The following is a 27,358-nucleotide window of genomic DNA, read 5'->3' on the forward strand; positions in this document are numbered from 1 at the left end:
CATTTTATAAAAAGGGAGGATGATACGGACACTGATTGACACTTCGTAACCACTATTATGTGGAACCATGTTAAGTGAAAAAAAATACACATGCACATACATATAACGCATATATATGCTATCTCATTTAATTTAATGATTACCACAATTCTGTAAGAGTAGTTTATTATTTTCATTTTCAGAAGAGAAAGCTAAGGAGCAGAGGAAGAGAAATAACTTGCCCAAGACCATACAGAGTTGGGATGCAGACAAGCTCTGGGACCATGTTGACAAAAACCAATGGTCAATTCTCAGCAGTAATGGACACAGCAGATCACTCCCTCCTCCTTGAAATAGTTTCTTCCTTTGGTCTCTCTTTGCTATCTCCTATCTCACCAGCCACATACTGGCTGGAATCTCATCTTCCCAACCTGTAAACATGCAATGGGTCCAGAGCTTCCACCTCAGACCCACTCTCTTCTTTATACACTCACTTCCTAGATTATTGTATTCTGTCCTTGAGTTTTTAAATACCAGCTAATTACTGATGATTCTCAATTTTTTAAAGATTTTTTAAATGTTTTTTATTTATTTTGAGAGAGAGAGAAGGAGTGTGACAGGGAGGGTTAAGGAGAGTAGGAGAGAGAGAATTCAGCACTGACAGTGCAGAGCCTGATGCGGGGCTCGATCTCACAAACCATGAGATCATGACTTGTGCTGAAATCAAGAGTCGGATGCTTAACCGACTGAGCCACCCAGGTGCCTGTAATGATTCCAAAATGTATATCTCCAGGTCCAACCTCTCCTCTGAACTCCAGACTAGCACATCTAACCAAGTACTTGCCTCCTTCACTTGGAAATTCAATAAGCAACCTGAACCTACTATGTCGAGTATTGAACCCTGATCTCTACACCCACCCCCCCAAAAACACTAATCCTTCATCTGCCTTCTTAATCTTAGAACATAGCAGTTCTATGCCTTCCTGCATAAAGACCAAAATAACCAGAGAGGAGGTATTTTTTACTTCCTCTACTTACCTCACAGCTCACATCTAATCCATCAGCAGATCCTGAAGTTCCTCCCTTCAGATTATATGCTGAATTGGAACACATCTCATGATCCCACTATACACTGGCCCAAGCCATCATCATCTCTCACTGAACTTTTACAAAAGCCCCCTAACTGGTCTCTGTTTCCACCTTCATCACTCTATAGTCTGATCTCTCTCTCTGCATTGCAGTCAATGTGACCTTTGTGAAACATAAATAGGTCATGCCATTCGTCATTCAAAACCCTTCAATGACTTCTTATTGTACTCGGAAAAACATACTCCAAAGTTTTCTCCATGCCTTGAAATGCCCCATACGATCTGACCCCTCACTACTTTTCTAATCTCCTCCGTGATGGATGAAAATTGGCCACTTGTCATTGAGAAGGTAGAATCTATTGTCCCTCCCCTTGAATCAGAGTACATTAAGACAAAGAGCATAATGGAAGTGACCCTATATCAGTTCCAGGCCCAGTATTTATGAGGACTAGTAGCTTTGACTGCCTGCAAGGCATCTGAGAGTCCTGAGCCACCATGTTAGAAGTTCATTGCCCTCAGGCCACCATGCTATTGGAAACCCAGACAATATGATAGCAGCAAGACTCTGGGTAGGCACTCTAGTCAACACCTGCAACTGAGATCCTGGGAAACAACATCAACTGCAGCTATGTAAGCAAGCCATCTTGTTCTCCCAGCCCAGTCAAGCCTTCATATGTTTTCATCCCCAAATGCTATTTGAGTGTAACCACATGAGCGACTCTAAGGAAAAAACACCCAGTCAAGCCCAACCACCCTACAGAATGATCACAGATAGTAACGATTGTTTTAGCCCACCATGGTATAGTTTGCTACACAGCCATAGCTACCTGAAACATACTTTCCTACCATTCTCTCCCTTGCTCTCTCCACTCCAGTCACACAGATCTACTTACTATTCCTCGGACATGCCAAACACATTACTACCTGCGGTCCTTCATACCTGCTTTCCCTGTATGTGGCATGTACTTCCTCTGGATATCCACATGCATTTAAAGCTCTGCTCAAACATCAGAGAGAGCTTCCCTGATGAATTTATCTAAAATAGCACCCCATTGCTGCCTCTTATCAAGCTTGTTTTTCTTCTAAGCATTTATCACCGCCTAACATATTTTAGACTCATTTATTATTTGTCTCCTACTAACAAAATGAAAAATTTGCAAGAACAGTGAGACTGCCAGTTTTCACTTGTAGCTCTTTCTTTCACTGCCTGGAGCACTTCCTGGTATATCCTAGGTATTTAATATACATTGGTTAAATGAATAAGTGATATTCCATAGGCCAAGCACTTCCTCTGCATTACAGTAGTATGCAGAGAAAAGAACAGAAGAAAAGAAAAAAATGTAGGGTCAGGGAGGAGACAAAGAGGCAATCACGTAAAGAAGGTCTATTTCTAGGGCGCCTGGGTGCTCAGTCGGTCAGGCAACCGACTTCGGCTCAGGTCATGATCTCGCAGTCCGTGAGTTTGAGCCCTGCATTGGGCTCTGTGCTGACAGCTTGGAGCCTAGAGCCTGCTCAGATCCTGTGTCTCCCTCTCTCTCTGCCCCTCACCCACTCACACTCTGTCTCACTCTCCTTCAAAAATAAATAAACATTAAGAAGAAGGAGGAGGAGGAGGAGGCCTACTTCTTTGCAAATTCTGATCCAAATGTTCCTCTTTCTTTTGGGCCTTTGCTACTGGGGCTATTATAAATTTCTGTCCATTGCCTCAGTCAACCTGAGGTGAAAATGTCACTATGCATAAGCATGAGTTGCTACCTGCATATAAGACAGTCCAAATTCAAATGCATGTTTCCTATATATTCACAGAGACAAATACAGATTCCTAGCAGGTGTTGGAGGCCTAGGCAATTTGTGGGAAAGACTGAGAAAAGTTCAGTGTCAGGGTCTGTCACCAATGAGACTTCCACAAAAGATGATACTGTAATACTTTTTTTAAAAAAGTACAGTTCTGAGGTCTCCTGTGTTCAAACCCTGACGTTGCTCCTTATAACTATTTGACCTTTAACAAACAATCCTTGTGAGCCTCACCTTCTTCATCTGTAAAACACATCCCACGTGGCCTACAAGGTAAAAGCACGGGTTTTATAGTTACACTGACCACAGTTTCAGTCTTGCCCAAACTCTTCCTTAACCACTCAATTTCTTAGTTTTCTCTTAGGTGAAATGGGAACAAGACATTTTCAGAAAGCTAGCATGAGGATCATACGAGATCAGAAATGTAACATAATGGTAGCTAGCACTTATGGAACATTTAGTTACCATTATATTACATTCCTGATCTCATAAAATCTTCTGTTCTAAACAACACCAATCTTATTAGGTAGGTACTAATACTATCCCGTGCCCCAAATCACAGAGCTAACAAGTACAAATGGAGTGGGATTTAAACACAGGCAGACCTAACTCCAGAGCCAAGCCCTTAAACACTCCATTCTATCGCTTCTCTGCATGCTTAGAGCACTATCTAGTACATAGTACACTCTTCAAAAAAAAATTACTATTTTAACTACTGCTAAGGCTATGTATCATCATCATGATCCTCATGAACATCATTCTCATTATCATGTTAATGTCTAGGCACTATTTTCTTGTCCATAGAAGACTCCAGACTCCTGCCTCTGATAAGTCCAAAGTTGGCAGGATGTCCCTACCTGTTCAGTTATAAACCCAGAAACTGAGCAGAACTCCTCAGTGACCCTGAATATGAGCAGATGGGTAAAAGCAGAGCTGTTGCAGTCATATGTTGTCAGTGGGGCGTATTAGCTCCCTAGAACCACTTGTGCACATCTCTTCCCAACTCTGTAATTACCTTGGTAGCTGGAAACTGGCCACGACGGGGATGCTCACACCACAAAAGTCAGCAAACACAAGAAATCAAGGCTTTGTTTTTCCCCACAGAGAGCTGGTCATTAAACATTTGCCTGCACATCACTGCTTTGAAGTCAGATAGGCGTGAGTCTGAATCCTCATGCAATCAAGTGGGATCTCAAGAAAATTACTTAACTTCTCTGAGCCTTACTTTCCTCACATCTTCAACAGAAATGATAGCTCTCTACTGGATTGTTGTGAAGTGTAAATAAAGTACTATTTGTAAAATTCTTGGGAGAACATATGGCACTTAGTAGGTGTTCCCTAAGTGACAGCAGTTATATTAGTTTTATTATTTGCATTGCATTAAATAAAAGTGGACAGCAAAGACCATGATATAAATAAGAATATACAAGTACCAGCTTAGCAGACATGTACTTCACCAGAGTTGGTCTCACCCTTCCCGAAACTATCCTCATCACATCCCAATTCAAGAGATCTGAACTTAAGTGCTTCCTACTCCCTGCTCAAGTAACGCGTTCTCATTTGGATCCATTTCTTACGTTACAAGCCCCTGCCCGCACCATTCAGTCAGGGTCAGGGTGAACCTTACCTAATTAGTGGCATAATCAAAACAAATATTGTTTCATTTCCCCATGACATGATTAATTCCCATATGCTTCAAGGTTGGGCCTGCTCTTGATGAGTAACCAGAGAGAAAATCACAAAATCACCAACCATTTGAGCTGGAAAATAATTGTGGACTCCTCTTATCCACTTTGCAGATGGAGAGATTGAGTAGGTAGGTGACTTGCCCTCTAGAAATATGTGGCTCCACATCATAAATTTCTTGCAATTTGTAAGAGGCAAATGATGCAAAGGGGATAGTCAAAGGCTTAGTGACCCCTTCAACTCAATCACCAAGGCCTACCCAACCACCCCTCCACTGACACTGCTGGGTTTCAGTATATCAAATTTCATACCACAGCAATTTAAAGGTTTAATGGCATCATTTATTCTCCAGTAGAACCACTGCATTTTACTGAATTCAACAGTTTCAGATCTAGGAGGACCAAGTCTACCGCCCAGCTCATTCTTTGAAAACTTTTTTTTTTTTAATGTTTATTTATTTTTGAGCGAGACAGAGCATGAGCAGGGGAGAGGAAGAGACAGAGGGCGACACAGAGAATTCAAAGCAGCTCCAGGCTCTGAGCTGTTAGCACAGAGCTCGATGAGGGGCTTAAACCGTGAGATCATGACCTGAGCCGAAGTTGGCCACTTAACCGACTGAGCCACCCAGGGACCTCTCATTCTTTGAAAACTTTAAGAGCTATATAAATTGAAGGACACCCAACTGCTCTGAATGCTCATAGACTCTCAAGATGTCTAAGCCTTTTCATGCTGCAGCTCCTTAGAGACAATCATTTGTATTAGCATATTAGAGGCTCTAAGAAGCCCCACAGTTCAGACAACTTTTAAAATTATTAATCAGATGTTTATTTTTAATTAGCCCAATGTTTTCCAAGTTTTTAATTGTTGTTACTACAGAACTCCTTTTGTGCTGAATGTCTCTAAATCTCAGAGAATATTCAGTATAAGGCCAATTTGATAAAAGCTAATTTAGTCTATCCATTCAAGTTTAGAAAAGAAACTAAGGTTCTAGATAAAGATCCAGCTCTTCCACCTCCCACTTCTTGCCATGGCCACTCCTTACTGACCCCTTGGTATGCAAATAGGATAGGTCTGGGCTGGGTGACTTCACTGAGGACCTATTCTAGCCAATCACTGAATGAACAAATGAGTGGATGAATGGGTAGATAAAAGAAGGGAATAGATGAGGTGAAAGAGTAAAAGAACAAATGAAGAACCAGAAAAATTAATGAGTAAGTACATAAGTAAATGAGAAGGCTGGCCCTCCATTGTGCCATGATTCAAGTAGCAGTGGCTTCGCCCTAGCAAATGGCACCATACCTTGTTACCACTCACAGGCAATGCATAAGAACATATATACATATATATACATATGTTCTTACATATATATATACATATTCTTATGCAATGCCTGTGATATATATGTGTGTGTGTATGTATGTATATATATCATATATGCCTTCCTGTTTTTCTTTCTACAGAGGGATGAATTTTACCCTGACAATGGAGAGACAAAGAAGAATGTAAACAGGAGAGGAACATGGTCATATTTATGTTTTAGAAGTACCACTCAAGGGGAAAGAGTTTGATGGGAGCTTCTTGTGTGACCCTCCCCAGTGGAAGTGAGAGTAAGCCATTTATTAGTCTTTGCCTCTCCTTCATCTTACCAAAAGAAATCATCAGAACATCTTGAAAAGCAGTGACAATATTAGAATTATCTTAGCAGTGTGGAGTTTGCTTCCACTACCACTTTCACTAATTTCACCTCTTCCTGGCTTTGAAACCTAATAGAGGTGGTAATACTGGAGACATCCACCATTTGGCTTACTTTTCTAGGACTTTCAAATGTAGATGAGGACAGTACTGGAGAGCTCTTGGGAAGTAAACCCTGGGAGCATGATTTACTAAAACTGACTAACTACATCCCTGACTTATCCTTAGTAGATGCTCAATACTGAATCTGAATAGTGAAAATTTTAAGACCATTTTATGACCCCCCAAAAAACTGCAGAAAATGGGGGGAGGGGGAGTTATGCTTACTAGTATATGATGTTAGCAACAGACTCAAGGTTATCTGGTGCCCTGCACAGTGCCTGGCACATAAGAGGTACTCAAGAAATAACAGTTGACTAATCGGCGCTGAGTTTATAAAGGAAGCAGATTCATTCATGTACTTAGTAAGTGTATACTAAATGCCAACTATGTGCTAGCACATGTTCTGGGTCCTGGGGATACTTCAGTGAGTAAACAAAGCCCCCACCTTCATGAAACTTTCATTTAAGTCAGGTGTGACAAAATTCCATAATGTTAGAGTCAGAAATTACCTTACAGATAATACAGTTCAACTCTTTCATTGTTTAGATAGGGAAATTCAGATCCAGACAGGAGAAAGAAATTCCCCCCAAGATCACCAAACAAGTTAGTAGCAAAACTGAAATTTAAGCATCAGTTTCCTGACCATAAATACATTTAGTGCTTACCCACTCACAACAGTCTGCCTAGGTTAAGGTGGTTCCAGAATGTCTGACATCATGATCTTAAAGAGAAGTCATGATGCCATAAATCACTGTTAATTCATAAAGACATAAATACTATAGTCCTGGCCCCAGTTTAGCATCTAAATATCCTTAAGAATCTCATGTCTTGGCCAATGTTTCCAGTTTACTAGAGTAAATTAATTACTACTACTTTAAGAAAACAAACTCAGTTAACCAGAGATCTGGGATTACCAAAATCAGCAAAAACAGACAGAAAGAGGACTGCCATTTTTGTGTTCTTTTCAAAAAGGTGACCAGAAAATAGGAAGTGGATAAGGGCATGGGTTTTGGAATCAAACCATTTTGAATCCCAATCCTGCCTCCAAATAGCTATATAACCATAGGAAACTCACACTCAATAAGTAAACTTACACTCAATTTCCCCACTTGTAAAATGAATTCTCATAGAACTTTTATATGAATTCTATGAAATAATATATGTAGAATATAATAAGGGCTAAAAAAGTGGTCATTCCTTATACCTCCCCACACCTCTTCTTTTGATTGCCAATTTCTCTACTTTAAGACTTGTCAGTGAACTAGAAAATGTTCAAACACTAGTTTTGTAAAACATAAAAATGTAATAGTCCTAAAAAGTCTGAGGAAAATGCCCCTAAACTCATGGCATACACAACAGGCCTGGAATTTAGATTCTTTCATTTGGTGGAGTTTTCATATTTTCAGCCTTTGGTCAGACTTAAATTCCAGGGGGACTACCTCGTCTGATACTTTGGCACCTTCCCTAGTCACAGTTGGAAGCCAGAAGTATAGAAATGAGTAAAATGGAAAAATAATGAAAAACAAGAGTCAATCAAATCTTTTCATTTTTTCTTATTCCTTTAGTAGGATTAAAAAAAAAATCTGTCTTTCAGTCAAAGCTTGGGATCAAGTTTTAGCTCTGCAAAGCTTTTTCCCATGCTTTGATTTAGTAGGGGCTCCTCCTGCCCCATGCTGGCCACATTTTTGAAACCCAAGAGCTCCTTTTGCAGGTAATATCTTATCATCACAGTGATTCTTGTGACTAATTATCTGGTTATGTTCTTTGGAAAGATATATCCATACAAGTCTTGCTAGAGCTGAGAAAAAACAAAGTTTTTTGGTTTTCATCAATGTCCTCCGCTTTAATGTTGGTACCAACACAACCACATGAAAGAGGCAGCCATCTGAATATATACTGCAATAAGCGTCAAGATTTTTCAACATCCCTCAAACAAACCGTGTATCTGCAGTTTAATTTCCTTACCATTTAGAAGAGGAGATCACCCTCTCCCACCACACCAGTATCCCTTCCCCAGGCTCCATGCCTGAAGGAAATCACATTTTCTCGTTGGCAGAATCAAAGACACAGAAGAGATGTTAATGAGGGAGCTGGACATACACAAGAATTCCAGCTCTTGTGTGCTCCAGAAAATGAACTGATAAAACTCTGATAGGGATACTTGCTAACTGTGGGTTGACATTAACAAAGGAAGAGTAACAAACCTAAATTTAAGGAAAGCAAAAAGAATACTAACAGCATCAGTTAAGGGTTGGGGTGTCCACTCATGGCTGTGCTCTAAGTCCCGTGTACCTTGTCAGAGTCTCCTCCCCACTAGACCTCACCAAGTGATCTCTGGAAAATGAGGAAGCAGTGGACCAGATGGGCTCTAGGGGCCCTCTTAGATCTGATACTCTGTGAGTGGATGAAACAACTTGATGTCCACCACAGGACTCTGGGAGTTGAGCAGTGCTGACAAGTCAGATGGTGCCAAAAGACCATCCATGTGGAGATCATCAGTATAGTAGTGGATGGGCCAAGAAGTAACAGTATATCTCCCCAATTTGCATAATAGTGAGAAAGGAGAACAGGAGGCATTGGAACCACTCAGAGCGCATTGCCACTTTGGAATGTTTTATTCACTACGGAATGTGCTTTCTCCTCCTTGTTCAAAATAGCTATCAGAATGCCTAATTGAAAGATTTTTCTAAGCCCAGTCATGAACATATTTAAAATCCCAGAAGCTAAATTTGGAGGGGGGTGGGGGGAATGTGTTTTAAGTAAGCTCTTTGCCTAACATGGGGCTTGAACTTACAACCCTGAGATCAGGAGTCTCAGGTTCTATTGACTGAACCAGCCAGGCTCTCCCCTCCAAAAAAATTTTTTTAATTAGAAATCCAACAAAGGAGCAGGTAAAGCATCTCTGGAAAAAAGGGTCACAGCATCAAGCACCAAATGTTGACACTCATAAATGGAAACCAAGAGGAATCAACACAACCCCCAGCTCCCACAGACAGGTACATAGTCCCTAAAATAAAGGTCAGAGATCATAAAGAATAAGAAGGAGGCCATTCATCCTTCATGAAGGTATTAAAAGTGACACAGTAGAGTAGACCTAAAAATGGTCATTTTATTATGGACCTCTGGCTATGATAAAAGTCAGTGTAACAAGTGGAAAAATGAAGAATGCTGCTTTATTTACAAAGCATTAAATCTTCAAAAATTGAATTGAACTTCAGTTTCTTCATCTGTAAATTGGGAATAAGGATACTCCCTGTTTCATGGTAATAGAGCTTTTTAGTTGAATTAAGTTTTAGGAAGCATCTCCCTGAAATACAGAGTATGCTATTTGATGTGATACATGTATAACATCATGATAAAATCCAAGGGTGAAGGGATAAATGATATAGGGGCCCCATTTCCATGAGGACAATGATCAACCCTAAAATTACAGAGACTTAATTAAGGTCATATAATTAAGTGCCTGCAGTCTTTCTTCAGGCGACCATAAAATGCTCCCTGTATAAACTTTCTCAATATGATTCCTAAGGCATCTTTGGAATTAGAAGAGAAATAGAAAAGGTATTGTAGTTCTTCATGAATAGGTTAAATCTAGTCTAGCTTAAAGGTTAGACAGACGCCCTCTCACCACCTCTATTTCCAACCAGTTTCTGTTTTAAACACCATGATGAAGATGGGAAACCCACTGGGACTCATGAGCCTCCAAGATCATCAAGCTCAATGCCAAATGCAAATACACTGAGTCCCAGTGGAACTACATTTACTGAGTTCCAAGCTGCACGTCAGGCCCAAAGCTGAACTCAAGCAGAGCATGGTATCCACACCTGTGCTCACCAACTTTCGAGAAGTCAGATGTACAATTAAGGAAAATTCAGTAAGGAATATTCTAGAACAATTCCATCTGAAGCAGTCAGAGACAGGGTTACAGAAGGGGTGCCATTTGGGTTATCAAGCAGAGAAGGGAGTAAGAACATCTCAAACAAAAGGAATATCCTGAGCAAAGGCTCAGAGGGGTAAAGGAGCATGGGAACGTGTTCAGTTTCTTGCTTGAAAAAACAGTGAGTCGTCTGGAGGCAAAGACTGTGGAGGATGCAACTAGAGATGTTGGCAAGATCCAAGTCATAAAGGGCCACCCTGTGTGCCAAGGCAAGGAGCTTGGCTTTTGTCCAATAGCCATGGGGAGCCATTGAGAGCTTCCAGACATGGGCTTTAACAGAGCTCCTTCTGGGATACTGTAAAGGCAGATTGTTGGGGGAGATACTAAAGGCAAGGAGGCAAGTTAGGAGGAGTTTTATTGCTATTTTTGTGTGGAACATCTGTTCTGAAAGCAACAATAGAGGACTAAGTCATGTGGCTTAATAACTTTCCACGTGGGCTACTGTGAGGGCTGTTTAGCACCAGATGAGCAGACACATATTGAAGAGTCAGGACACAGTAGCATGTGGGAGGCCAGCAGTACAGAATGGTGGTCTTAGAGGGAGAAAGATCCAATAAAAAACCCAGTTCTACAACTTGTCAGTTGTAAAACACTGGGAAACTCAGCAAACTTCATGGAGCCAAAGGTTCCTCATGTGTAAGACGGCAATCCTAACACCAACCTGGCCAGTCGGTTGTGAGCTAGATGCACACAAGGTCCCTGGCAGAGCATCAGGCACAGAGCAGGTCTTCTGTAAGTAGTAGCTGCCATTATTACAGTGGAAAAGCCTTTGGCCAAGATTATTCACAGAAAAGATCCATTCACCAAGACAGAGGCTTCTTCTGCTGAGCACCAGTAACCAAAGCAAACAGAGCAGTGGGGACGAACACAGAGTTCTTACCTACACAAGAGGCTCAGGTGTCCCTTTCAAAGGAAAGCAAAAACCAGCCTGAGTCTAACAAGCCCATACACACTGATCAGAACTGCCTATTCTCAGCAGCCCTGGGCACATTCCCGTGTAACCTGGTTTGACAAGCTGTACTGGCCCAGTGCCCAGCTTGCAGTCAGAATCTACCAGGCCCAGGGATTATTCGATAATCTCTCTCTCTCTAAGAGGGTAGTTATGGTGCAGAATGGAGGCATCAATATTTGTTTTAAGCACATATGCATCATTCCTTGATTTCCTATCTCACCTAGAGGCTAAATTACTTCTTCTAGAGAGCAAAAGCACCACCTTCATGGCCCAAAGCTCTGAACATAGCTTCCACAATTAGCACAGCTAATTTACCATCCAGGAACAGTTTGGGTTCTAGAATTATGGCTCATGGTTGCAGATATTCTGATATTCCCAGTTCAGACAGTACTGAGATTCCTGCTCCAAACCTCCTGCTTGGAAAATAAGGGCATTCATGGATGAAGATATTGCTCATTGTCAATTATGATCTCTCCTACCCTTTGACTCTTGTCTTCTCACTTGCAAACACTCTGGAAACTTTGCATGCCCCCATTTCTGAACTGTCTCCTTCCATCTACCACTGTATATTGCTCAAAGTACCCCACACCCACTGCTGCCTCTCACCTGGTAGTCACCCTTCAGCCTCTGGAAATGACTTTCTGCCTTCCCCATGAAACTGAAACGTTCTGGGCAAGTCACTAGTGACCTTTCCAAATCCAACAGGATCTCATTCTACTTGGCCCACTTCAGCATTCTCCACTGTAACCACTGGACACTTGTGAAAAGCTGTCCCTCTTTTGGCTATCTAGAACTCCTCCCACTCTCTTGCCCACCCCCACGCCACTCCCTCCCTCCCACCACCCACCCCCCAGCTCACATTGGCTGACTCTTCTTCCTCTGCCCAACTCTGAGTGTGGGCTTTCTGGGTTTTTTCCCAGGGCCCCTTCTCTTTCCATATCCCCCTCCTCCTAGGAGATACCACAGCAGCCCACCCTAGTTCCAGATGCTTCCTACTTCCATAGAATACAGAATCTTCTTTGACTCTAGCTCAATTCTCTCTCTCCTGAGTCAAAAACAGCAAAGCCAACCCCATCATGGAATCCCTGTAGGACCTGTTTGCCCTACACTGGCCTCAAATATTGCTATCCAAATCGAAACTTCCCTCATCTGCTGATGCTTGTGGCCTTGTTGATGGCACCACCATCCTCTCCAGCCAAGATAGAAAGCTCAGGCACTCTTGACTTCTCCTTCTATTTTATTCCACTGTTACTGAGCTGCATCGGTCCTTTCCCTCCTTCCTGACTGCCCAGCCCCTGGCCAAGAACTCTTGTCTGGGCTTTTGCCTTCACTTCATAACCAGTCTTCCTGCTTCCTTCTTCTTCCTGTCCAGAGGTTCCTCATCACCGCCATCTTTATAAAGCACAGAGAGTATTACCTTCGGGGCAAAAACCCTCACTGCACCCACTGCCACACCATCTCCTTAGCATGGGACCCAACACTCCTCCACAATATAGTAAGAACATACATTTGGGGTTTCTCTCTCCTACTAGATCATAAATTCCTCAATGGCCACAACTGTTCCTTAGTGGCTGAGTGCCAAACAGCCTGAGCCACAGTAGATGCTCAATACACACTAGGAGAAATGAATGAATTGTCAGGCTGTCAGTATTCCCGGCTTATCCAGCCTTGCCCTCTAAAATCAAAATGTCCTTCTCTGATTATTTTAGGATTAAGAACTCCTTCCGAGAAGTTATGTAAAGTGTACCCAAGTATCCCAAATTTTTTAGGAGTGCTGAATGCCCTACCTTAACTTTCTATAGCATTGAGCTGCTTAGAATTGGTTATTTATCCATATCAGGAAAAAAGAAAAACTCTTCTCATTATGTATTGTGGAAAATAAAAATAATTTTCATTAAAAAAATTTTTTTTTACTTTAACTTGTTTTAACAGTCAGGGTCCAAACTGAAGAAATAAGAAATCACTCTACTTACTCTACACTCTACAGACGGAATCCAATTAAAGTAATTGATTCTTTAATAATCCAAATGATGGAGAAATTGAGACATTTAAGCAGATGAGGTGAGGTGAGCCAGGAAGCAAGAAGTTGCTACCACTTCCAGGCTAGGCTAACAAAGGGGAACTGGGGCCAGTCACCTAGCAGAAGCTGGAGCCTTGGCAGGTGCAGATTTATCATGAAGCTAACGAGGCTTATGCTTTGGGACTTCTTGCCCTCCTGCATCCCTTCTAAGGCTCTAGATCTAATTTTGTATTCTTTTTCCTTAAAAGGGTCCCCCAAATTGTATAAACTTCAGTCTTCACAAAACCTAGATCCTCCACAAACCATGGGGGAAATATTACCACCACTAGAGATGCTGCCCAAGGCTGAGATGGGGAGAAACCCCCTAGATTTTCCTTTCTGTCCACTTTCCAATATCCTGCCAGTACTTCCCATTGGCCAAACTCAGCCACGAGCCAACTTGCATGCAAGCCTGGGAAACACAGACTTTAGGGTCAGCCACCCTATAATATGGAGCAAAACAGGGAAGGGCGAGGAGGAGATGTGAGAGCAAACAATCCAAGGATTGGCATTTCAGCCTCATTGAGGCTCCCTTTAGTACCCAGTATTAAGGCTGAATAAAGGCATACAGAATTGTAAGGGTGTTACCAAGAAAATGCTAAATGACTCTCTCCCAAAGTGTCCTACACGACAATGTATACACAACATACCTATATCTGCCTTCCAGTCCTGCAGACTCTGAAATTCAATCTTGCATCATCTTACTAAAAGTAGTCCGATTTCAGGAGGACAGCTCACACTAACCAAGCTTATAGAAGCTTGAAGCATAAACCTAAAAACTAATATGCCTATATATAAGAATATCCCTGTAATGTGGAGCAGCAGCATACTTGTATTGACAAAATTAGTTCAATTCTTTTGCTCACTATAGCACACAATTATTGACTATTAACACCCATGGCAGTTAAGCAATATGGATACAAATTAATAATACCCAGCCCCTCCCCATAGGGGCCTGGTGATGAATTTATGGTAACACCATAGACAAATATAGATTGAAAAGAAATTAAAATTCTTATTGAGCACAGACCCACAGCCAGTCTAGTTAACATGATTTGAACACATAATAACATGAGGCTCTGACAGATACAGATGTCGGTCTCTAACCATAGATACAGATCTGGCAGGGAGACTGTCCAGAGTTGTTTGTCAGAGCACAGACTCCTCTGGAGAGAGAGCCCGTTTCCATCCCTGACTCAGTTTTCCTATGTCCCACACTGACCACCACCTCTTCTGAGGGGCACGTGAATGCAATATGCCATTCATTTGGTTACGATCAGGTTCAACAGACCTCAGAGACATTCACTCACACTGGGGCAGACTTCTGAACCATTCTTGCTCTTTGAGAATCTCATAAAAGCTTCAGACTCTCTCTGAAATCCATATACAGTAAAACCTTGGATTGCAAGTAACTCCTTCTGCGAGTGTTCCATAAGACAAGCAAATATATTTTAACTTGACAAATGAGCGTTGTCTTGCAATACAAGTAGTATGTGACAGAGATGTCACATGATCACAACTGAGCCAATGGTTCTTGAAATTCGCTTTGATATACGAGTGCTTTGGATTACAAGCATTTTCCTGAACGAATTATGCTTGCAAACCAAGCTTTTACTGTACATACAAATTTTGTATATGCTTTCAGGGGGTTCTTTGACTGCATCACCTTCAGTTCTTTTTCCCTAGAGCAGGGCTTGTCAACCTCAGCAATACTAGCACTTTAGATTAAGTAAAGCTCTGTTTGGGGACCTGTCCTGTCCATTCTAGGATGCTTAGCAGTGTCCCCAGCCTCTACACACTATATGCAAGTAGCCTACACCCCACCAGTTGTGACAACCAAAAACGTCTCCAGACAGTGTTAAATGTTCTCGGGGGGGGGGGGGGTGTAGGGGGCAAAACTGTCCCAATTGAGAACTACTGCTCTAGAGAGACATTCGCTGGCTCAGCTCTTACTCCATGAACAATGCATGGAGGGTCCAGCTCTAAGAGTAGCCAGCCCCCTGGCACCTGCTCTGTCTAGACTTTAGGCTATCAGTCAGTCCAGCAGACAAGTTACTTTAGAAAGAAGAATGTTTAAAAGCTTCTGAATTCTGGTTCTACCAACGTATGTAAGTGTCTGCATGTGGATCAGGGTTGGGAGGGAACTTAAAAACATGTGATCAGGTTATTTACCAGGATGGAGAGATTTTAAGCTTATTTTGTTTGTTTATTTCCATTTGAGGGGAAAAGAAAAACCATCACTATTGATGTGCATGCGTTTACAAAACATTAGATGACTATATCCATTAGCCAATTAATCTAGAGTCCACCTGAAGCTGCTTGTGGTCTTTAGCCATCTGGAGAAGCTCCACATGTTTCTGGTATAGCTGGCATTATTGTCCCTTCTAAAGGATTAGAAACCTGCAGCCCATGCCAATTCTCAAGGCCACCTATAGCCCTTAAAAGATGGCGAAGAAGTCATCATTCCTCCCACCCCATCCCCAGCTCAGACTGAGGATTTGGCGTGGGCCAGACACTATGATTTATGTACATCAAATCACTTAAACCTTACAACAAGCTAGAAAAGTAGGTACTGTTGTCCCCACTTTAGAAAAGGCCTGAGCCTCAGAGAGGTTTAGTAGGTTGCTTAGAGTCGCATAGCCAGTAAGTGGCAGAGCTGGAATTAAAACCTAGTTCCTCTGACACTAAAACCAATGTTCTTTTCCTGACATTGTCATGTGTCTGGTCCAGTTGCAGATTTTAGCTAAGATTATTTAAGACAGGAAGAAGCGGCCTTTGTGACATGTATGAAAATTAAGACAAACAGCTCAACTCTTTCACTTCAATGGGGAAATGCATCAAAAACAGATATTTGACATCAAATCAACATAACTCCTGATTGACATAATATTTTTGTAAATATCTGAACTCAGAGCATAGTTGGCTGTCATCTTCAGACTCCCAGTCTTCCCATAATGCAGGCAGCTACATGCAGTGCTGAGGGAAGGCAGAAGCCCAAGAATTCCGACTTGGAGGGCTTTTCCTCTACCCCGATCTCCTCATCAACAACTACAAGTCGCTGGCTCTGAGCAGGAAAACATTCATTAGCTTTTAGTTACCAATTCAAACCAGGGACCTCCTCATTCTGCCCACACAACTCCAGAGGAAGTCTGGGACAGGAAGAGAGAGACCAGATTGATGGGGCTAATCCAAAACACAAATAATGTATTTCGTCCCAAATATGTTGAAAAAAACACTTGAAGCCAGGGTGTAATAATAGGTTTTCCTAGTAAGACTGCTTCCATAGAGAGTTACAAGTGCCCCTTGATTATACTTCTAAGAATATCGAGTCTGGATTTCTTCCTTCCTTTCCCTTTTCTCTTGCTTTCCTTCCTTCCTTCTTTCCTCCCCCAACAGTCACATCCTGACCTCCTCCTTTGCACTAGCCCCTATGCTGGGAACTGGGGGTACTGAGAGGAATAAAACTCACACCCTGTCTTGTCTTAAAACCTAGTGGAAAAGACTGGCAAATATTCCCAAGGGAGTATGACAGGCACTGGGATGAAGAGAGTTGTGCTACTGCCCCTTCCAAAAGACAGAAACATTCAATACAGTGTGGGGAAATCATTTGTTTGTTTGAAACATTGGAGGTCAGCATCAAAAGAAGCATCTTGGAAGGTATGATATTTGTGCACAACACTGCAACTCTGGGCCTCAAAACTTGTTAGGAAAACGTGCCTTTGATAGGATCCTTAAATATTCTATGGTACAAAAATCCTAATAAAAAAGAGATGAGAACAAAGCTATTTTCTTTTTCCTTTAGAGAGCAGAGTGGGAAAGGATAAAGACTATGGTTGATAAGTTATGCTGCTCTTATTCATTACATTCATTAATATTTTATTGTTTTAATTTTCAAATTACTTTTGAATTCATTATCTTAATTTTGCCTTACAACAACCCTAAGAGACAGATCTTATTATTTCCATTGCACTGGTAAGAAAATGGAGGGTCAGAGAGGTTAAGTGGCTCTCTTAAGGGCTCGCAGGTAGCCGAAAGAAGAATGGTTCTCTCAAATTCACCTCTGTCAGCCCATGTCCTGTCCTCTAGACTGCAACGCCTCCATGCGTGCCATGAGTCCTGGGAAAGGAGTAATGTTATTCAACTACAGTCTCCTAGGCATCACACGTGGAGTGGAAGGTGTGTTCAAGAGGCTCTGGGGTGTTGAGAAGACAGTAAAGTGAGTTTTAATGGAAAAGATTGTTCTACTTATAGAGGCTCCAAAAAAAAAAAAAAAAATGATTCACTCTTCAGGCCTGACATGTTTTGAGAGACAGACATGCCTGTAAATTTGGCCAGACTCGTGGGTGCCAGATGATAATTGACAAAGACCCTAGGGCTTGGCGATCAAGCCAGGACTTCCTCATGTTCTTCACTGGGCTCTCCAGGGGCCAAGTGCAGTGCACAATTAAGTCAGCTGGTTGCAGAGGGGAAGAGATGGGTCATTTTCTCTATGGAGACGTTTTCTTCTTGGCAAGATGCAGAATGACACACTTCAGGCAGCAGGAAGATCATTTCCATAAAAGCCAGCAAGGAGGGAGGGAAATCGCACAGTTACTGAAAGACAAACAAAGCCCAAATACCATAAACAGAGTATGGAGTTCCCAACCAGAGGCACAATTATCTCTTACCTCAAACTTGGACAGGGCTCAAGTGAGCATTATAAGAGATTTTCTCATGCACATGAGTAATTGCCCCACTCATTAAAATGTTACAGATGAGCCTCACTTGGAAAGCAACAAAGTGTGAATTCCAGTGGAGGACCTGGAGGAGGTTTAAAAGGGCCCAAGAAGTCCTAGCAGAAAGTTTCAAGACAGCCCAACAATCTTCTCGGAGACAATACTGTGACCACAGTGAGAAGAAAGATACAAGGAAGAACAGGTATCATTCATATGAACATCAATAGATGCCTGCCATTTTACTACCTTCTATTTAATGAAGACACAAATTCATAAGTAAACATGAGATTATTTATGTCCATTGCAATGAAGAAAAATGCACTTATCAGTTTTACTCAGTGTTTATTTAATCACTTGGGACTCTTCTTGGACCAAAGTCGATACCTGTTAGAAAGAACTGATCGGATGGATAACAATGTAATTTAAGGAAAATGCAATTCACATGGGATTTAATGGCATGTCAGAAGACCACATTGATATCCTTAACCCACAAGATTTGGGGTACCATCTTCTCATCATAGATGTCTTCATGATATTTCAAGGCTGCTAGCCACCCAAGAAGTGCACAGACATGAATTTCAGTCTTAGAAGGTCTACTGCAATAGCTCAATAGATCATATCATTAGCTGATCCTGGAATTTTAAATAACCAGATTTGAATCTTTAACTCTACATATCATCCTGTAAACACTGTGACTTTGTTGATAATAGTAACACTCACCAAGATAAAGAGTAAAAAGGAGAGAGGGAAACAAAAATTAATGAGTTTAATATAAGACCTGCTGAACCTGAGACACCTACAAGACATTTCCAGGTGGGAGGCATCCCAATCCCACAGACAACTGATTACCAACATTTTAAACAGTAGAAACACAAAGAACACAGTCAAAAATTAGAGATGATAAACTTCTCTCTGCTTTCATGTGTGAATGTGCTACTTGATTCCTGCTTCCTTACTGTTATATGTGCCATTTGTCATCAGATGTAGTAAGTTTACTCCTTTGGATTGCAGCACAAAGACTTCTGAGTTGGAGCAAGCGTCCTCCCTGGAAAATGTTAGGCATGTGACACAGACTCACCTTGTCCTTAAAGGGCTAAACAAAGTAAATATTATAAAAAGGTAACAGATCTCCATGGGATTTGGTAGGATAATGGACATCCATTCAGTTACTTTGTACAAAAGGACCAATGACCTTTATCAACCATGACAACTCACCTGAATATATACCAAGTATACCAGGACAACCCTGAAAATACAACAGAATGCCCACAAGGGATGAATATCTTTCCAGATCACAGATAGTTCTATTTTGCTTTTTATGATGTTTCTTCTGATTATAAAGTAACATATGTCCATTGTGTCATGTTTGGCAAATGTAAAAAGAACAACAAGAAAACAAAAATCACCTTCAACCATACCAGAGATAACCACTTTTAATAATTGGCTGTATTTCCTCCCTGTTGATTTCTACTCATTATAAACATATGTACTTGGGGGTATATAACACCATTCTGTACGTAACATTTTATACCATTTTTTCTTCTTAGCATTATATATTGAATATTATCCCACGATAGTAAATATTTTAATAACATGATTTTTATTGGCTAAATAACACCTTATGATAGGAGTATATCATAACTAATGTAACCGACTTTTCAGGAATGGAAATTTGGTTTGTTTCCAGTTTTTTGTTGGTATAAATAACAAAACTTTAAAAATCCTCCTACTTAAATATGGTTATGCTCCTGTATTGGTTGGATCCAGACATGATGGCAGATGCAAAAGGAGTTTTATGAAAAGAATATTTATAAAGTCATTGGTGGGTTTAAGGGAAACCAACAAAGATGGTGAGGCAAAAAGGCACAGAGCCAAGACACAATGGGGAAGCCACCACTAGTCAGGCTTAAATAAGCAAAGAGGGGAGAGGGGGTTCTGGAGCTACTAGAACCCAGTTAGGTCTGCAGCAGAATGAAGAGCCACAGGACAGGGGATGTTGCCTTGGGTGAGGAAGGCAGCCACTCCCAAACCATGCCCCAGGAGGGAGGGAACATGGAGGATAGCCTACTACCCTCTTTCCACTTGCTCTCTGACTGCCTTGGCTTCCCAACAGCAGAATCCAGCAAGCAGACAGAGGTCTAAGGAGCTGAGTTGATGTCATCCATTGAGTTCAACCTCCCTGGGCAGAGAGCAGGGTGAGAAAGGTGTTGGATGTAATCAGAGAGACAAACAGAGAATATCCAGCTAAATATTTTTGCTTATCCCTTTCTAAGTTAGAGACATGAGTCCTATGAAGGTTTAAAATAGAGGCTATGTGGCCAGTACCTCTGAAGTTTCACTCTTTGAGTTCCAGATGGCTACAGAGCAGCCCAGCTTGTCTATGTTTGTGCCAAGTCTAGGACTAGGTCAACCCCTCCTCCAAACTTTATTCTGCTGCATCCTCTGAGGAGCCTTTTTTGTGTGTGCAAAAAGGTGGTTTTATTGAAGCAGGGGGATGGGATCGTGGGCAGGGAGAGCAACCTCGGAACCATGAGGAGAGACTATATACTGTGGAGTTGGGGGAGGTAAAGTCCAGGGGAAGTTTCCAGTGAGTTAGTTAGTTGGTTAGTTCGTTATGTATTTTTAATTTTACTTTTTTAACTTACATCCAAATTAGTTAGCATATAGTGCAACAATGATTTCAGGAGTAGATTCCTTAGTGCCCCTTACCTCTGGGAGCCTTCTACTACTTGGTCCCTGAGCCAGAGTTTACTGGGACAGCCAGTATATTAGCACATTCAGGAAGTTCTGGAATTAAGCTTGCTGCCTACGTCATTTATACAATGCATCTACGGGTGATCCCTATCATAATTAACAATTATTACACAATTAATAAGTTGATATGACTGAGATTCTTGCCTGGGTCCCAATTTTTAGTTAATATTCTGTTATAGAGTGGAGCCCTTCTCTTAACACTGGCTACGGGGCTCTGGAAAATAGTGTGGAAGTTCCTCAAAAAATTAAAAATGGAACTACCCTATGACCCAGCAATAGCATTGCTGGGAATTTACCTAAGGAATACAGGAGTGCTGGTGCATAGGTGCACATGTACCCCAATGTTTACAGCAGCATTTTCAACAATAGCCAAATTAGGGAAAGAACCTAAATGTCCATCAACTGACGAATGGGTAAAGAAGATGTGGTTTATATATACAATGGAATACTACTTGGCAATGACAAAGAATAAAATCTGGCATTTGCAGCAACGTGGATGGAACTGGAGGGTATTATGCTAAATGAAATAAGTCAGTCAGAGAAAGACAGATACCATATGTTTTTACTCTTATGTGGATCCTGAGTAACGTAACAGAAGACCATGGGGGAGGGGAAGGGAAAAAAAGTTACAAACAGAGAAGGAGGGAGGCAAACCATAAGAGACTCTTGAATACAGAGAACAAACTGAGGGTTGATGGGGGTGCGGAGAGGGGAAAGTGGGTGATGGGCATTGAGGAGGGCACTTGTTGGGATGAGCACTGGGTGTTATATGAAAACCAATTTGACAATAAATTATATTAAAAATTTTTGGAATAAAGAAAAAACAAAACACTAGCTACTGGTCTGTGGCCTTGACGTTCTGCCTAATTTTGGCCAGCATCATCTTCCTGGAGGCTGGTGCCTGCTTCCTTTCTAAGCAGTTGGCTGATGTCCTGTCCCAAAATCAACAGACCATCTATAACCATAGCTGTGCCCATGAACTGAGTAAAATCACTACTTGCTACAAATACTTGCTGTCATGCTCTGCTGTCAGATTGAATACCTTTGGCTGTAAGTTTAGCCCAGATGGAAGCAAGTTTAAATTATTTTTAGGTAATGTGTTTGGGGTCAGTCCTACAGTCTGGTTATGATTCTAGACATAGCTCAACAGAGCCTGAATCTTCTTCCCACTGAGGTCCCATTATGTCTTGTAGTTGATTGTGCAATAACTGGTTAAACCCTAAGGTTTACTGTGAGAAAAGACAGTAAAAATCCAGGTTTTGGCTGCTGACTTTTGGTAATGACATCACCTCCCTTATATGGCCTCTAACCCTCAGGTTCAGCAAATGGGGTTTGAAGGTTCTGCTTTAGGACCTGGCAAGTAATTTGGAAAACTATCTTCCCCAATGCAGAAAAATACTTCATTTTTTTTCTTGTCTGATCTACAGCAATGAACTCTTTTCCTGGTTCCTTGGCCATGAAATATGCCTCCTATATTATTATAGGAAGATTTGCCTCCTTGGGGTCTACATCCTGATTGCCTTTGAAGTCAGCAACATCAGAAGTTAATTCCAAGCAGGTCTTCTAGGTCCTGTGCATGGTTTGGTACTTTATAAATTGCATTAGAGGTTAGTTTAAGCTCTTGCAGCCCAACAGACATTGTACTGTGTGCCTCTATTTCTTTGTCTCTTTATTTCCAACAGTACACGTTCAAGTCCTGTCTTTGTTTTGTCAGGTGGGTCCCATTAAAATCTTGTATTAAACTTTGCCTCTTTTGAAGTCCCAGACCTCATCCATCTGTTTTGTTTTTTTTAATGATTTTGTTTAGAATTTTTTCAAAGTTAATGGAAATGTTTGAGGGATGGAAAGTCTGGTTAATTGATCTTTCAGTTAACTGAAGGTTATTGTCAACCAATATTTTTAGATTTTTGTGTTTCATTTCATCTCACTTCAAATATTGCTCCTGTTTGTTTCAGCTACCCATCCTCCACTGACCAAATTCCCAAATTTCTCTCTTTCTTAAATCCTATTTTGGGGCACCTGGGTGGCTCAGTCGGTGGGGTGTCTGACTTTGGCTCGGGTCATGATCTCATGGTTCATGAGTTCAAGCCCTGCGTCAGGCTCTGTGCCGACAGCTCAGAGCCTGGAGCCTGCTTCAGATTCTGTGTCTCCCTCTCTTTCTGCCCCTCCCCCACTCACAGTCTGTCTGTCTCTCTCTCTCTGTCAAAAATAAATAAACATTTTTAAAAATCCTATTTTGGTCCCTTCTGCTCCCAAAATTGGGATTAAATTCCCAGAAATTAGGCTCCATGGGGACTGGCTGAGGAAAGTAAACTATAGAAGAGATGCAAACAAGGGAGGGCCCCAGAAAGAATGTATGCCCAAACTTGTGAATCAAACCTGATAATCATAGACCATATATAAGCATCAAATCTAAAAGTGTATGGCTAAGATTATAAAGAAATAGCAAGAGTTTAAGGCCAAAGACAATGGATCATAGAGAAAGCAAATGGAAATGACAGCAAAAAGGACTCCAAAATATCGATCCAAACACTGATGGGTATTTGACCATCCTTCCCAGGATGCTTCTCAAAGGTCAACTTGTACAAACAACAACAAAACTCGGGCTTGCTGAATGTACTGAGAAACAACCCTTTTCTCACAAATGTTAGGCAATGCCCTTTACCACTATACTTTATTTAGGAAATGCCAATTCCAGCATTGTTGCTTAAAAAGAAATGTTTAACTACTGTTGAAAGAAACTTTTGGTAAGTTCCTAAAGAGATGAGGCAGTGATGGAGAAGTATTATTAGCTCCAGCATTTGAAGGTTGGATAGCAAGGATGGTTATACCCAATTTATGACAATAATTTACTGAGTTCAATGAGACAGACCCCTGAATCAATACTAAACATGAACAAAAGTATACCCTACCCTAAACTGGGAATGAAGTAATTTAAAAATAGTGATGGTAAATTCACATTGTCTAGGGGATGCTTAAAGCATTATGGGGGAACTGTCAGGGTGTTGTGCAAATAGGAAAATGTATATTCAGTTCCAACGCCACAGAAAGAAAGTTTAACCAAAGGAATTTTAAAACGTCAATGTGATCAGAACAGAGAGAATCCAGCCACCAAAGGGGGAAAAAACTTGAGGGTGGAAAGGCAAAAGCAAACTTCATGAAGACATTCAAGGTTAACAAGATAAAAGGGAGGGGGTTGAGGGGGTGGATTACACAGACGATGGGGATTAAGGAGAGCACTTGTTGTGAGGAGCATTGTAAGCTGTACAGAAGTGCTGAATCACTCTTTTGTACACCTGAAATTAATATTACACTGTATGTTAACTAACTGGAATTCAAATAAAAACTTTTTTAAAAAAAGATAAAATGACTCTGAACCCAAATGGTACAGACTAGATTGGTGAAACTAATCAATCTGGGACATGTTGGAGGAAAATTCAGATGAAACCAGAATGATCTCCTAAGCAACTTCGGGCCAAAGAATCAAATGCATATTGGAACCTCTGGGTTCTTTGAAGTATATTGGTTGTACTCTGTACTTATGTACTGTCCTTATTTTAGAATGAAAGTTAAAGCACTGTCAACAAGCCTTTTTGTCTTCTTCATAAAGCACCACTCTGAGTATCTTTTATATACAGATACTTGAGCAGGACACACCTGGCTAAGATCATTGAGATGCCGGTGCTCAGAAAAGAGTAAAAGCAGATAAAGAACACTCATTATAAATCTCTTAAGACTCTTATTTGTAAATTAGTTAAATAAATTCTGTTTCAAGAGGGAAAATCAAGAGATAAACATCCCTTCTTTCAGATGCTATGAGCAGTTAGAAGAACACATTCTCTCCTCTATTCTTTCTAGATTGCCGGGAAATACACCAGATGATCTTGGTCTTGACAAATACAAGTACCCCTATGTGCACTTATCCACAAACCTGGGCACAAGTGTGATCACATGTTTATGTCCCCAGTTAATTGTTTGAGCTCCATCTGCACTGGTTAGTACTAGTCCCACACCTACCACCATAGGGATCCATACCCATCATTCCCTTTCTTTCCCAGTGATCAACCCCAGAGGACTGGGCAGGCTTTTCATGGAAACACTCAAAAACCACACAAAATCATATTACATTCCTTATTCCTAGACAGCCTTGTGAGGAAGGCTACCTATTTCTAAGTCGTATTTCTCTAGTAATTGTAGTATCAATTGTAGTCCCTAGAGGGACTACTCACAATGACTCACTACAGGGGAAAAAAACAAAAACAAAAACACGAATAATCTCTTGAATGACCTCCTTTAAACACAACTCTGATTATGCCACTCAGCTTAAAAAGTTTCAGTGTCTCTCGAGTATCTACAGAATACAGTTCAAGATATTAACTTGACCTACAAATTCTTCTACAATCAAATCCCTGTCTATCTTTTCAATAAGAAATCTTCAGCCATGCTGATCTTGCAGGGCTTCAGGGAAGAAGAGGCCTTCTCATGCCTCTGTGTTTTTCTACTTGCTGTTCCTTCTCAATAAAATGCCTCACCACCACCTCCTACACCACTACCATCTTCTGCTTCTTCTCGAACTGAAAAATATTCATCCTTCAAGACTGACCTAAACATCAGCTTAGGAAGTCTTTCCTGGTCATCGGAGGCAAAATCTACATGATATGCAACTATTACACAATTCAGTATTGTATGCATTCTGTTTGTTGTAAGTGCCACAGTTTTTAATGTTGTGTAACTGAAGCCCTGTGGAATGTCTGATACAAAGACTACATTCCGTTAGTATTTGGGGAAGTGAAAGGATTTTGGAAATATGACATATAAAAAAGAGGCAAAGAAAGTGGGCCTAAAGAAAACTCAAGGAAGATATAAAAGCTATTAGTAATACAAACAATAACCTCAGGTAGGTTACCATTTATTTGGGTGTCTGGTATGTGTTGGGCACCATACTAGCCACTTCAGGAACATCTCATTTAATATTCTACAAGTCCCCTGTGAAAGCAATATGTTTATCAACCTCATCCCCATCTCAGAGAGGTAGAAGAAATTACTGAAAATCAGTTTACCAGTAGCATGGCCAGCATTCAAAGCTGGGTGCTTACTGCCAAAGTCCAATCCCTTCATACTATGTAGCATCCTGACCCACATCCTGATGTTAAGATCATTAGTCTTCACCCCTTTTTTCTGCTTTGTAATTAGCTGGTCTTAGATAAGTCATTTCCCCTCTATCTGGATCTCTTGACCCCTCCTTTCTTAAAACCCTCTCCTTGAGAACGGACTGAGGGTTGGTGGGGGTAGGGGAGAGGGGAGAGTGGGTGATGGGCATTGAGGAGGGCACTTGTTGGGATGAGCACTGGGTATTGTATGGAAACCAATTTGACAATAAATTATATTTTAAAAAAATTAAAATAAAAAAATAAAATAAAAAATAAAAATAAAAACCCTCTCTTACCCCAGAAATGCAATCTATCACAAGTTTTACTTCTACCTCCTGAGTATGTCTCAAATCTGACCACTCCTCTCCATCCACCACCAAAACCTTAATCCTCTCACCCTTGTCTCTCACCTAAATGTGTGCAGTAAGTTCTTCATTCATCACTGGTGTCCACACCCACTCAGACTGGCCTCTAATTCAAGAATTGCACTATAGCCCAATTGACTCTTAAAAACGCAAGCTTATCATGGCTCCCCATTTAGCCCTCAGATAAAGACCAAATCCTTACCATGACACAAAAGACCTCTGGCCCCTATTCGAGTTTCATCCCACCTATCTCCCCACTGTTCTCTGAGCTCCAGCCTTTCATTGTCTCAAACTCCTGCCCTCCTTATTCACAGCCTTTGCAGATGCTGTTCCTCAACCTAAAAGGCTCCTCCCTGCCCTCATCCATTCTCCACTCTTTTGACCATCTCAGGGATAGCTTCACTCGGGATGCTTTCCCTGACCCCCAAATCAGACAGGCCCCCATTAGATATCCTGTCTACTCTTTATTTCCTCCATATCATTTATCAGGGTGTTGCTAAATGACATACTGCTGTGATAATTTAACCAGTAATTGTCTGTCTTCTTCACAGGCTTTAACCTCCAGGGCAGCAACGTTCAAGTCCACTTTTATTCCTGGGTCCCCATGGTCTGGGGCTTGCCAAAGAATAAGCGCACAACAAATTATTTGTTAAATGAATGTTGAAAAAAATGTATGTCAGTTTCCTTATCTGAACAATGAGAAGATTCAACCATGTGATCTCTAAGTTCCCTCCAGCCAGGAGAGCCAACTCCTTAGGACACTAAATCACATTCCTTATTGCGCTGGAAGTCCTAACCAGACCAAGATGGAGGTAGATTTTAGCTCAACAGAACAAAGTGCTTTCTAATAAGAGAAACAACCCAGCAATGCAAGAAGTTTCTGCATAGAGGAATGAAGCTAATCAATTAATAGTTACTTGACCCTCTGCCAGGGATGGTATAGTAATAAGTCCTGTGTCCAGTGAGAATGAGAGGAAATGATTTCAACATCTCTTTTAACTCGGAGCCTGTGACTTTGTACCTGTGTGAAATAATCAGACCCAACTCTAAATCCCAGGTGATTAAACAGTAAGATCTTTAAGATT

This window comes from Felis catus, chromosome D4, assembly GCF_018350175.1.
Source record: "Felis catus isolate Fca126 chromosome D4, F.catus_Fca126_mat1.0, whole genome shotgun sequence".
Classification (NCBI taxonomy): domain Eukaryota; kingdom Metazoa; phylum Chordata; class Mammalia; order Carnivora; family Felidae; genus Felis; species Felis catus.